Raw genomic sequence first — 12,338 nt, forward strand, 5'->3', positions numbered from 1 at the left:
GTTACAAGAGACAGTGAGAGCCTACAACTTGGTCTTTGCTTTTTATTTATGCTCTTACACTTGTGTTTTTAAATCTCACAGTGGGAGATACTTTTACCTTTTTAAAAAATATTTTCATTAATTCTTTGAGAATCTCATCCAGCATAGTTTTATCATATCCACCTCCTACACCTCTCCCAGGGAGATATTTCGGGCAAGCATTATCCATGCCTTGAAGGAATTGTCAGCTAAGGAAGAGAAATAGGATGAACCCTTGAGAACTACCCCCTAGACTTCCTTTCCTCAGCAGGGAGGTATGCAACTCTGCTTTCCCTCTCTGCCTACAGAATCCAGTATGAATTGCTCAGCCCTTGCCTTCCTCTGGACTGGTCACCTCCAAAATGCAGCTGGCTCTGGAAGCAGAATGCCCCAGTTAAAGCATCTCATCAAACACTTCTGGCTGCTGTTGCCTTGCCCAGACGGGCTAGCCTCCCCTAGGTGCCATAACCTGCTAAGCCACCAGGTTCTTTGAACCTTCCTAGTGGTACCCACTCTGGCTTGCTCACCCTGGCCCAGGTACACAGCAGTGTTCAGTCTGAATCCCTGACTCAGCTCTAATATTTACACAGGTGAGTGCAAGTTCATCCGTGTGGCTGCAGGACAGTCTCAATGTCATCCTCACGAGTGCTGCCCACCTCCCTTGAGACAGTCCCCCATTGCCCTGGACTGGCTGGCCAGCAGACCCCAAGAATCCTGCCATTGCTTCTCCAGCACTGGGATTGAAGGTGCACTCCCCCCATGCCCTACTGTTTTGTTTTGTTTTTGGCAAGTTCTGAAGACAAAACTCAGTCCTTGGTACTGGAAGGGCAAGTGTTTTACTGAGTCATCCCACAAATCCCTCTAGGCCTTCTTAAGGTCACCTGCCTTGCTTACACTTTCAGGCTGGTCCTGCCTACACTCCTGCTGTGACATCAGGTCCTTACAACCCCAGGACCTGGAAGAAGTGAAAGAAAAGCTCCATCCCACCTGATGAGGTGCTTGATTATTCTTTACATAAAGAGAAATTTGCCTCAGGGAACAAACAGATAAATGGTGAAAATGGGATTGCCCTTCCACCAGAGCGGCTGTTCAGCCTCATTTGGTGAGTGTTTCTTTCATCTCCATTGTTCAGGGTTAACTATGCAGCTTGTGGATCATCCACCAGTTTCCCTTTATCCCCACTGGCCATCTGCCTTGCTTCTTAGTCATTTAGAAAGTATTTTAATAACATCTTTGCCAAAGAATAAAAAATAAACAGAAAGTGGCATTACTCTTTCTAAAAGCCTACATCTTGTTTACTACACTTATCTTATAATATCTTATAAAATTTTAATAGGGCCTGAGTTATACATCTTCTGAAAGTGGCAGAGCCACCCTGCAATTAGAAACAACCAGAAAAACAACAAAATGCAAGAGAAGTTTGGAGGAAATTATAGCACAGTGAAAACCACAGGGCATTGGAGGAAATTATAGCACAGTGAAAAACTACAGGGCTAGGCTGGGGAGACGGCTCAGGTGGGAAAGTACCTGCCACACAAGCATGAGGAGCTGACTTAGACCCTAAGAACCCACACAAAAAAGTACTGAGCATGGTAATCCCAATGCTGGAGAAAGAGAAAGGTGTGCCATCCCTGAAGCACACCGGCAGGCTAGCCTAGCCTAATCAGAGACTTCCAGGCCAAGTGAGACATCCCACTTAAAAATAAAAAAAAAAAAAAAAAACAAGGTGGATAATGACCAAGGAAGACACTGGAGATTGACCTCTGGCCTGCACAAGCATACACACACAGAATTGCAGCATTGAAGTCCAGGGAACAAACCATAAAAGGGTGTCTGACTTTAGGGTCACTGTTTTCCCAGGATGTCTTCTAACTCCTACTGAGGTACCACGAGGGTTGAAAAGCTTGGCAAAAGTTTGACAGCCCTGTGAGTGGACCTACAATGAGAAGAACCCTAAAAAGCTCAAGCCTTTATCCATCCATTCAACAATATTTAATTTATTTATTATTATGTATGTGTGCATGATGGGGGCGGGCACACATGCCACCACTCACCTGTGGAGGTCAAAGGACAACTTTGTGGAGTCTGTTTGTTCCTTTCACCTTTTATGTAGGTTCCAGGGATCGAACTCGGGTTGCCAGGCTTGCACAACAACCATCTGTACCTGCTGAGCCATCTCCCAAGCCTTCAACTAGCATTTATTGCACACCCATTACATGCCAGGCACAGACAGGAGATTCTCTCGGGAAAGGAGGTGGGGAGGTTGTGCTGCTTGGCTCCCAAAACTCAGTGATAATGCCCAGTCTCAGTCATCTGTGCACTGACTGTATGACATACCCGCATTGCTGAAGAGTCTCCCAAGGGAGCTCCCCAAGGGTGGGGGAAATGGAAGGCACAGCCAAACAAAGGCCCTTGAAGACATCTCCGATGACATGCTGTTTTCTCCCTAGCCATGGAGGACTGGGAAATTGCTGACATCATATGAGAGAGGAAAACTGTTGCCCTATGGGATAGCAAGGGAGGCTAGAAGCTATGGTCTTGCCCATTCATTTGGCATGGTGGCTTGAAAACAAAACCAGGTTATTTGCTGAAACCACACAAATGGCCTCCAGCTCAGTTGCTCATGTAGACTTTGTTCCTCTCTGAAACTGCACAAGCTAGGCCTCTACCATCTGCGTTACTCTCAGCACTACTGTCTTCCAGGCCTTTATCAGAACAGCCCTCTGCACTCTGCTAACAGCACTTAGCCACTTTTCTAGTTCATAGTTCCAAAGTCTTCCACAGTCCTTTAAAAGTCAGTAGTAGTCACTGTTCTGTTGCAGTGATAAAACCCCAGGACCAAAAGCAACTTACACAATGAAGAATTTAGATCAGCTTACAGTTGCAGATCGAGAAGAGTCTATCACAGTGGCAAAGCATGCCAGCAAGTGCCAGGCATGGTGGAAGGGGCTGGAAGCTGAGAGGTCACAGCTCAAGCAAAACGGAGTGAACTGGAAGTAGGGTGAGGCTAGCAACTCTCAAGCCCACCTCCAGGGATGTACTTCCTCCTGCAAGGCCAAACCTTCTAACCACCCAGCCCCCAAATAACAATGCTAGCTAGGCACCAAATGTTCAAATACAGGACCCTATGCAGGACATTTCTCTCAGACCACCAGTGCCTAAGCCATGGTCTCTTAAGAATACCAGATCCTAGATCGTTTATAAAGGAAAGAAGGACATTTAGTTCCTGGTTGTAGGTGCTGGACTCCCAAGACAGGACAAGGCTGTGCACTATGGATAGTGGAAAAGAAGAAGGCCAGGCAGATGTTCTCAAACATGACAAAGCTCAAGGAGTGACCTTCCTTTACAACATCCCACCTTGTCAGCCCGGCAGGGAGGTACTGATCCCTCTGGACACACCAGTCACCTAGTAAAGGGCCACCTCCCAACACCTCCATGGCAATCAGCTTCCAGCCTGAGTTCCAAGGGAACCAACCATGTTCAGATCAGAGCAGACAAAAGCTGGTCATGGCAGGTACACCTGTCATCCAGCACTCTGGAGGCAGAACAGAAGCATCAGTTCAAGACCGCATTTGACTACACACAGAGTCCCACGCAAGCCTCAGCCATGTGAAACCCTGCATCAAACAGCAACTAAGACAGTAGCTTAGTGACCAAAGCCACGCAAAAGCCATACGTTTGCCAGCTTTTCTGAGTTACTCAGAAAAGCAGTGTGTTTTCCACTGAACACTTGGTGCTTCCCCGCCCCCTAACATTGAGGCCTCCTTGCTTTCTCTCAAAAGCTTCCCTTGTCATGTAGCTGCTACCTGTCTACCACGTGTCTGACCTTTGGGCTAATTTAAGTAGCGTGGCTTTTTCCTTTCTCTCCTCTATTGTCTTCTTCAGGGCACCCTCTGAGGGTTCACCTCTCGCCTGCCCTGCGGTCTTTCTTTTAAATGCTAATAAAATTGCCCTTGTGCTTCTGACACCACCAATAAAAACTAGCGAGCACATTAGTTACTTCTTCCATTGCTGTGGTAAAACAACGTGACCCAAAGCAACTTATGGAAGAAGTAATTTATTTTGGCTTATGGTTCCAGAGTGGGGATCCATAAAGGCTGGCGGGAGGGCATGGCAGCAGAGGGCTGGTGTGGGAAGCAGAGAGATCATGTGACCTCTTCAACTGCAAACACAAAGAGGGAGCGTGGTGGGCAGAGAAGTGAATGGGAGGTAAAGCCACAGCCCTCAAACCTGCCCACCCACAGTGACGTACTTCCTCTAGCAATGATATCTCTCCAAACAGTACCACCAACCACGGCCCAGGTATCCAAATCTGTGACTCTGTGGGGGGCATTCCTCATGCAAACCACTACAACACATATTTCCAAACAGTAAGTACAGCACAGAACTTTCTAGTTAATATTCTTTGAGACTCGGGATAATAAAAAAGATGCTCTCAAATTGTAGAAGGCTTCTGGGCAGACAAGGACAAGAGTGCACCCCTGCACCTGGCATATTGAGTGACTGCTTAATAATGAATGCCGGCTATCTCATTACAAGTTCTAGAAGTTTTTCTAAGTTAAGTGCACACGCCAAAAGGGACTTTTATAAAGACACTGGCATAGACCAAGGGACTCTCATCCCCTATTCTAAGCAATAGAGAAGAATAAAAAACAGCATCAGGAAAATGGCCATTAGGCCTCCACAGATTGCGGCATGACTTAACATTTCTCTAAGGTCCTGGTTTCTGAAACTTTCCAAAGAACAACACTGCATCTTCTTTTCTAGGCACAAGGCCACTTTCCTCACTTCATCCCTGAATCTATGAACCTGTAAGGCAGCCCCAACTAAATGCTTTCTTTTATAAAAGTTGACACGGTCGTAATGTCTCTTCACAGCAATAGAACAGTGACTAAGACAATCTGCACATTTAGCCTCAGAGGCTTCAGTGTGGCTTCTTGTGAAGGATACCTAGGCCCAGTCAAGCTTGCATCCTCAGCAGGGCACCAGTAGAGAGACCAGGGTGCAATCCCTCAGTTAGGAAGCTAGGCATGGGTCTTGTGTGCACTCATACTGAACACCTGTGTGATAAAGACCTGAGCATACCAGCATACCTGTGGAGTGTGCTGTAAAAGAAGCCCTGTCATTTTTAGGGAAAGGAGGTGCTTGTAAAGGAAGCTACAATGTCTCCGGGGTAACAGGAAGCAGAGGTACCTCTGACTTATGCTATTCTTAGTTTTGTTCCAGTTCTGCCCTGAGTAGGGGCTGAGTAAAATTAACCTGAATGAAAAGTTCTGCTTATTCTTTTGTTAGACCCCTGGAAAACTCAGGTATCCGGGGTCCCAGGCCACGACCTCGGTCACCCCAATTACCAGGCAGATTCGAGAGCTTGCTGCAAACTGCACGAGGCTTTATTGTAATTTAACGAGCTAACCCCATGTTAGCTCGGGTCTTTCACACCCACCCACCATGAAGGATGGCTCGCAAAAGACAGCTCCTAGGGCCTCCCGAGAGATCTTATAGGACAGCGTAAGGGGAGTGTCTAGGAGTACGCACAAGCTCACGATTGGTGTGCCTCCAGGCTTGGAGGGCTTGCCCTGTGTTGATTGGCCAACTGGTTGTTATGGCCCATAGGCCCTCCCAGGGTGGTTGCTATGCTCTGTGCATCATTGCTGTGCGCTTGTCTGTAAAGTACACCCCGTCGTAAAGCATAGCGCCACCAGCTAACTTCTGATTGGTTCCTTGTCACAAGGCAGGCGTCTGACCTCTAAGTGACCAAGGCAAGGTTATGGCAAGTACGTGTTACTGTCGTGGCTGCCGAAATGGGGAGCTGGTCCCTTCACTTTCATAAACCCAGCCAGGCATGGAGTAACAGTGGACTCTGCTCTGAGATATCGTTAGGCACTTTTGTTGTGCTACTGTAGGACTCACACAGACCTTGATGGTGCAGTTTTCCCCCACATCTAAGCCATATGGTGTTCACTGCGTGTGCAGGTCATCATTGAAGAATCATTGTGCAGTGGGTGCCTTTATGTAGAAATCTGAACATTACAAAGTAAAGTCTTCAGAAGACATGTGCTGTCAACTGAAAATCTCAGTGTTATGTTTTTATTTAAAAAGAGGAAAAGAGAAAGCTGCAAGATAAGACATGCTAACTAGTTTATTTTACGGGCCAGGCAGAGTAAGGAGACTAAGAGAGACGAGGAACAGGGGTAATGGCTGACCGCCATGGCCAGTCGCCTTAGAGAGACAGAGAGCATAGGTGGGAGAAGAGCAGAGAAGGAGTGAGCAGAGAGAGAGAGAGAGAGGTGTAAAGAGAGGAAGCAGAGAGAGAGTAGAGAGGAAGCAGAGAGAAAAGTTGGAGCTTTTAAAGGGAAGACTGCGCGTGCGCACTGAGGTTCCATGCATGCCCAGAGTCCTCAGCAGGCCATAATGCATGGCGGGTGACGTGGCGATGACTTAGCAAGTTTTCCTGTGCGTGCCGGACTGTGTCAGGGGGCAGGGTCTGTCTCTTAAGGAGGTAGAGCCTATCAGCGTCAAAGCCTGAACCTTTCACTCAGTGCCAGGGTGTGGGATACCTCTAGGAGCTGCTGGTTGAGGAGGGAGCAGACCCAAAACAGCAGAGGCTATTGCTGTTGCTTGTGGTTGTCCACCCGAACTACACGATAAGAGCCTATCGTTGAGGAGGACCCTGAGAGAGACATACATGTTCCCCTGGAGAAGGGGAAAGGGTCAAGATCCCCTGAGCAAATTGAGAGCTCGGGAAGAGGGGGGAGGGAGCTACGAGAGTGAGAAGGGGAGAAGAGGAAGGATGCAGAGGTCCTGAGGGAGCAGGAAGGTTGAGTCAGGTGTAGATTAGAAGAAAGGGTGTGTGAGAGGTAGGGTTTTAGTTGGGGGGGGGTGGGGAGGACGGGAGGGAGAAGGGAACTGGGATTGTCATGTAAAACAATCTTGTTTCTAATTCAAATAAAAATTGATTTAAAAAAAAAAGAGCCTGTTGTTAAAGTTGTAACACACCTTGTTAAAGATGAAGATACAAAGACACAGGACACAGACACACCAAGCGGGACCTGACCTGAAAACTTCCTCCCGGCTGGCCAGCTTTCATAGTGTTGGTAGAGACTATGAAGACCACCGGGTAGTCATCAATGCTACTATCCAGTAGTAAACAGTGAATGCTAATCCCAAGGTGCCAGGCAAGATGAGCCTACAAGGGGACATAGTGGCATGGAGGCTATGGGGACACCCAACTGATCTTTGATTGAATTTGAAGCCTGCTCTTCTGGACTCCAGAAATATCAGTAGGGATTATCTAGATTCTGATCATGAATTGTGAAGACCCACCATGAATTTGGGTGGTGCTATGGGCTGGGTCCTGAACTGAGTAAAAGGGGAAAGAGCACCGAGCGCCCCATCCATTTCTCTCTCCTTCCTGACTTGGGATACAATGGGACCAGTTCCCTCAAGCCCTTGTCACCATTCCTTCTCCGCCATGATGGACCGTACTGTGGAACCAGAAGACTGAATACACACTTCCTTCCTTAAGTTTCCTTTGACACAGCAGTAAGCAAGTAACTAATAAGATGAGGTATCTAAAGAGTAGAACAGTGGCTGTCGAAGGCTGGGTGTAAGTGAAAATTGAAGTTATTAATAGGTATGAAGTGGCTGTGTAATGCTGTTCCAATAGTGAATGCTGAGTTGTATACTTACATTATATTAATTTTATATTACCTTATATTTACATTTGAAGGGACCAGCTTCCCTTTTGGCAGCCATAACCGTCGAACATGTGCTTCTATGACCTTGTGCTAGACACTAGAAAGTCAAATGCCTGCCTCGTGACAAGGAACCAATCAGAAGTTAGCTGGTGGCGCTATGCACAGCAATGACGCACAGAGCATAGCAACCACCCTGGGAGGGCCTATGGGCCATAACAACCAGTTGACCAATCAACACAGGGCAAGCCCTCCAAGCCTGGAGGCACACCAATCGTGAGCCTGTGTGTACCTCTAGACACTCCCCTTACGCTGCCCTATAAGATCTCTTGGGAGGTCCTAGGAGCTGTCTTTTGCGAGCCATCCGTCATGGCGGGTGGGTGAAAGACCCGAGCTAACATGGGGTTAGCTCGTTAAATTACAATAAAGCCTTGTGCAGTTTGCAGCAAGCTCTCGAATCTGCCTGGTGATGGGATGACCGTGGTCGTGGCCTGGGACCCCGGATACCTGAGTTTTCCGGGGGTCTAACACATTATATTAGCATATTAAATAATTTTATCCCAATTTGATTTTGCTGTTTTAATTTAATTTTATCTATTTTGGGGGGAGGATTGTAAGGTCTCATGTAACCCAAGCTGGATTTGAACTCATTATAGTCTTGGATAATCCTGACTTTGGTATTCTTGCTCCGGCCTTCAAAATACTGGGATTACAGGCAGTACATCTCCACACCCAGCTCACAATAAATTTTATGTATGTATGTATGTATTATTTATCTTACATATATGTGTAAGTATGGCATATGCATGTGTGCACATGTGTGCATGTGAGAGGTTGGCCACCCATGCCCCTGTACATGTGTGGAGGTCAGGCAATGAACAACCTCTGGTGTCGGCTTCACCATCCACGTTGTTTTGAGACAGGGTCTCTTTTGTTATTCAGTACTGTGCGCACTATTATGGGCACTGGGGAGTCTTCTGTCTCAGCTCCCATCTCTTCTTAGGATTACAGATGGGCACTACCACCCCTGGCTTTATGTGGGTCCTGAGGATTTGAACTCAGGTGCCCCACAACAAAAATTTAAATACTTTAATTATTTTTTTCTTCAACTTAATTTTGAAGTTTCTTTTCCTAGCTGGATTCTGTTGAGATTAGAAAGATTCTGCCCTCAAAGAGATTATGTTTTTATGAGAGACATGTTTATAGGATTTTTATAAAACACAAGGTAGACCAATTCTTTAGGCAGCGGTGAAACTGACAACTGCCATTGCTCTCATGGGGTTTCCTAAAGCAGACCTGTCACTTCTCACAGTCTCAGCTTCCAGCTGACAGCCTTTTGATGAACATTCTGAGTTAATGCCCTAGGACATTTAAAAATAGTATAGTGCTGAGCAGAAGCTAAATATATTGCCAGAATCCCTATGTTGATCAATTATTTATCCATCACAAATGCTAAGATCAAACAGGGGAAGAAGTTATCTATGTCAGCTTGACAAGAGGTTGGGAAAGACTAGCAGGAACTGCAGACTTTCAAGTCTAAAGTGAGTCACATGGACAAAAGCAAGGCCCTGATTCCATCATGAGGTATGTAAACTAGGCAAAGAATAGTCCACAGTGGCTTAAGGTATATAATGTGTAAGTATTTTATAATTTATATGGGACGTTTTAGTCATTTAACAGGGGCATCATCAGGATTCACCAATACAGACATAAGCGTGCTGTGGTCTCTGTCACACCTGTGCCCAGCGTCTGTCTAATGCAGAGGGTGAGATCACACTGAAGTACCTCTACAAATAGCATCCTCTTATCCCTAATCTTCTTATGTTCACATACATATTTTTCCAGGGGTTGTTTTTTGTCTTATTGGGTATTTTTAATGTTTTATTTTTTTATTCTAGTCAATGAAGCTAGAGTTGCCGGCAGTTATGAGCAGCCCATGTGGGTACTGGGAACTGAATTTGGTGCTACAAAATCAGTATTCAGTCTTAAGCACTGAGTCAACTTAGATCTTTTTCAGACAATATTTTATGTTGCTCAGGCTAGCCACAAAAAAAAGCAAAAAAACAAACAAAAAAACCCATTATATTGATATGAACCTCCCAAGTTCTAGGATTACAGGTGAGTGTCACTACACCCAGACCCTTACTTTTTATTTTTGGTGTTTCAAGACAAGGTATCGTGGAGCACAGGTTGGCTTTCAACTTGCTATGTAGCTGTGGATAGCCTAACTCCTCCTACCTCTGCAATTACAGTACTGCTTATGCGGCTACTTTCTAATAGACTTTACTTTGCATGTGAGTGTAACGTATGTGTGTCTGCATGCTAGTACATGTTTGGACACACACAGGGTGAGTGCTCATGTAGACCCAAGGTTGACCCCCAGAACAATCCTCAAGGGGTCTTCTACCTTATTCCTTGAGTTAGGATCTCAATCAAACCCAGAATTTCCTGATAGACTTTAAAAAACAACTTTTGGGGACTGCAGAGATGGCTCCGTGGTTAAGAGTATCTGCTGCACCTCCAGAGAACCTGGGTTCGATTCCCAGCACTAACAGCCTCTCACAGCCATTTGTAACTCCAGTCCTAGTGGATCCAACGCCTTCTTCTGGCCTCATGGTGCCATATATACATAAAGGCAAACTCTGTGTGTGTGTGTGTGTGTGTGTGTGTGTGTGTGTGTTTAAAAATTAAAAAATAAAGCCAGGCAGTGGTGGGATGGGCCTTTAATCTCAGCACTTGGGAGGCAGAGGCAGGCAGATCTCTGTGAGATCAAGGCCAGTCTGGTGTACAGATCAAGTTCTAGGACAGCCAAGGCTACACAGGGAAACCCTGTTTTGAACCCCCCCCCAATTAAAAATAAATTAAAACAAATTATATTCAAAGAAAGACTTAAAACACACACACAGCATCCCTTAGTATCAGGCACCCAGTTTCACATATTAACATCTTTGTATGGTATATTTGTGGCATTTAGTACACAAATATCAATACTTTTTCCTTGAGACAAAGTCTTACTATGCAGCCCAAGCTGACCAGGCTCCTGCCTCAGGCCCCTGTGTGCCCGGCCATACCACTGTTACCAAAGTCTATCCTTTATTCTGATTCCCTTGGTTTTCTCCTAATGTCTGAGTGTCCGTTGTGGGTTTCTATCCGGGAAGTAATCAAGCTGTGTTGCAGCGTCCTCAGTTTTCTCTTGCCTGTGATGCATGCAAAGATTCCCTGGTGTTTTTGTTTTTGTTTGGTTGTTTTGAGATAGACTTTTGTTCAGGCTGGCCTGGTACTTGCAATGTAGCTTAGAGTGGGTTCAAATCCTTGGTGACCCTCCTGTGTCAGCCTCCAGAGTGCTGGTGCCATAGGCGTGCCGCTCCAGTCCAGATTTCCCTGCACAGACGTGTTCATAGCACGTCTGCGTTTTATTGGAAGGCCCTTCCCTGGAATTTGTCTGAAGTTTTTTTCCTCATGATTAAATTGGGATCATGGGTTAGGAGGAGGGGCCCATAGAGGTCGGGTCAAATCTTCATCCCATTTTATCGAGGATCCACAGGTCAGCACGCTTCACCGCTGTGACGCCTGGAGATGAGCTCTTCGGATGTAGTGGTTTAAGTGAGACACATCTGCCATGGGCTCAGGTATTTAAACACTTCATCCCTAGGTGGCGCTGTTTGAGGACATTATGGGAGATGCAACTCTGCTGGAGCAAGTAAGCCAATAAAATAGGCTTTGAGGGTTTACAGCCTCATCCTGCTTCCTCTGTGCCCTTCACTTCCTGTGTGAGGATGAAAACATGATCGTCCAGCTTCCTGCTCCTACCGTCATGCCATGTCTTCCCCAGCATGAGAGACTCTGTTCATTACCTTAAGCCAAGATAAACACGATCTCCAATTAAGTGCCTTTGGCCATTGTGGTTTCTTCAGCAACAAAATCGTTACTAATACTCCAGATTTCCTCTGTAACGTTACTCTTTCTTCTTCATTCACTCTATACTGAACTCTTTGGAAGGAAGCCACGATGCGCAGCACACACGGGAACAGAGGGAAGCTACTCTCCATGTTGAGAGCAGAGAATCTACATGAACTGTCCAGAAGCCTTCTGCGTGGTTTGTCAATCGCCACCATTATTCTTTTATTCAGTTATATACATGTATCAGTATGATATTGTTAGACCCCCGAAAACTCAAGTATTCGGGGTCCCAGGCCACGTTCACGGTCACCCCAATCACCAGGCGGATTCGAGAGCTTGCTGCAAACTGCACGAGGCTTTATTGTAATTTAACGAGTTAACCCCATGTTAGCTCGGGTCTTTCACCCACCCGCCATGGCGGACGGCTAGAAAAGACGGCTTGAAGCTGCTGCGCATAGATCTTTATAGGGCAGCGTAAGGGGAGTGTCTAGGGGTACGCACAGGCTCATGATTGGTGTGCCTCCAGGCTTGGAGGGCTTGCCCTGTGTTGATTGGTCAACTGGTTGTTATGGCTCATAGGCCCTCCCAGGGTGGTTGCTATGCTCTCTACGTCATTGCTGTGCGCTTGTCCGTAAAGCACACCCAGGGTCGTAAAGCATAGCGCCACCAGCTAACTTCTGATTGGTTCCTTGTCACGAGACAGGCATCTGACTTTCTAGTGACTAG

Source organism: Cricetulus griseus, chromosome 8 (assembly GCF_003668045.3).
Source record: "Cricetulus griseus strain 17A/GY chromosome 8, alternate assembly CriGri-PICRH-1.0, whole genome shotgun sequence".
NCBI classification, from domain to species: domain Eukaryota; kingdom Metazoa; phylum Chordata; class Mammalia; order Rodentia; family Cricetidae; genus Cricetulus; species Cricetulus griseus.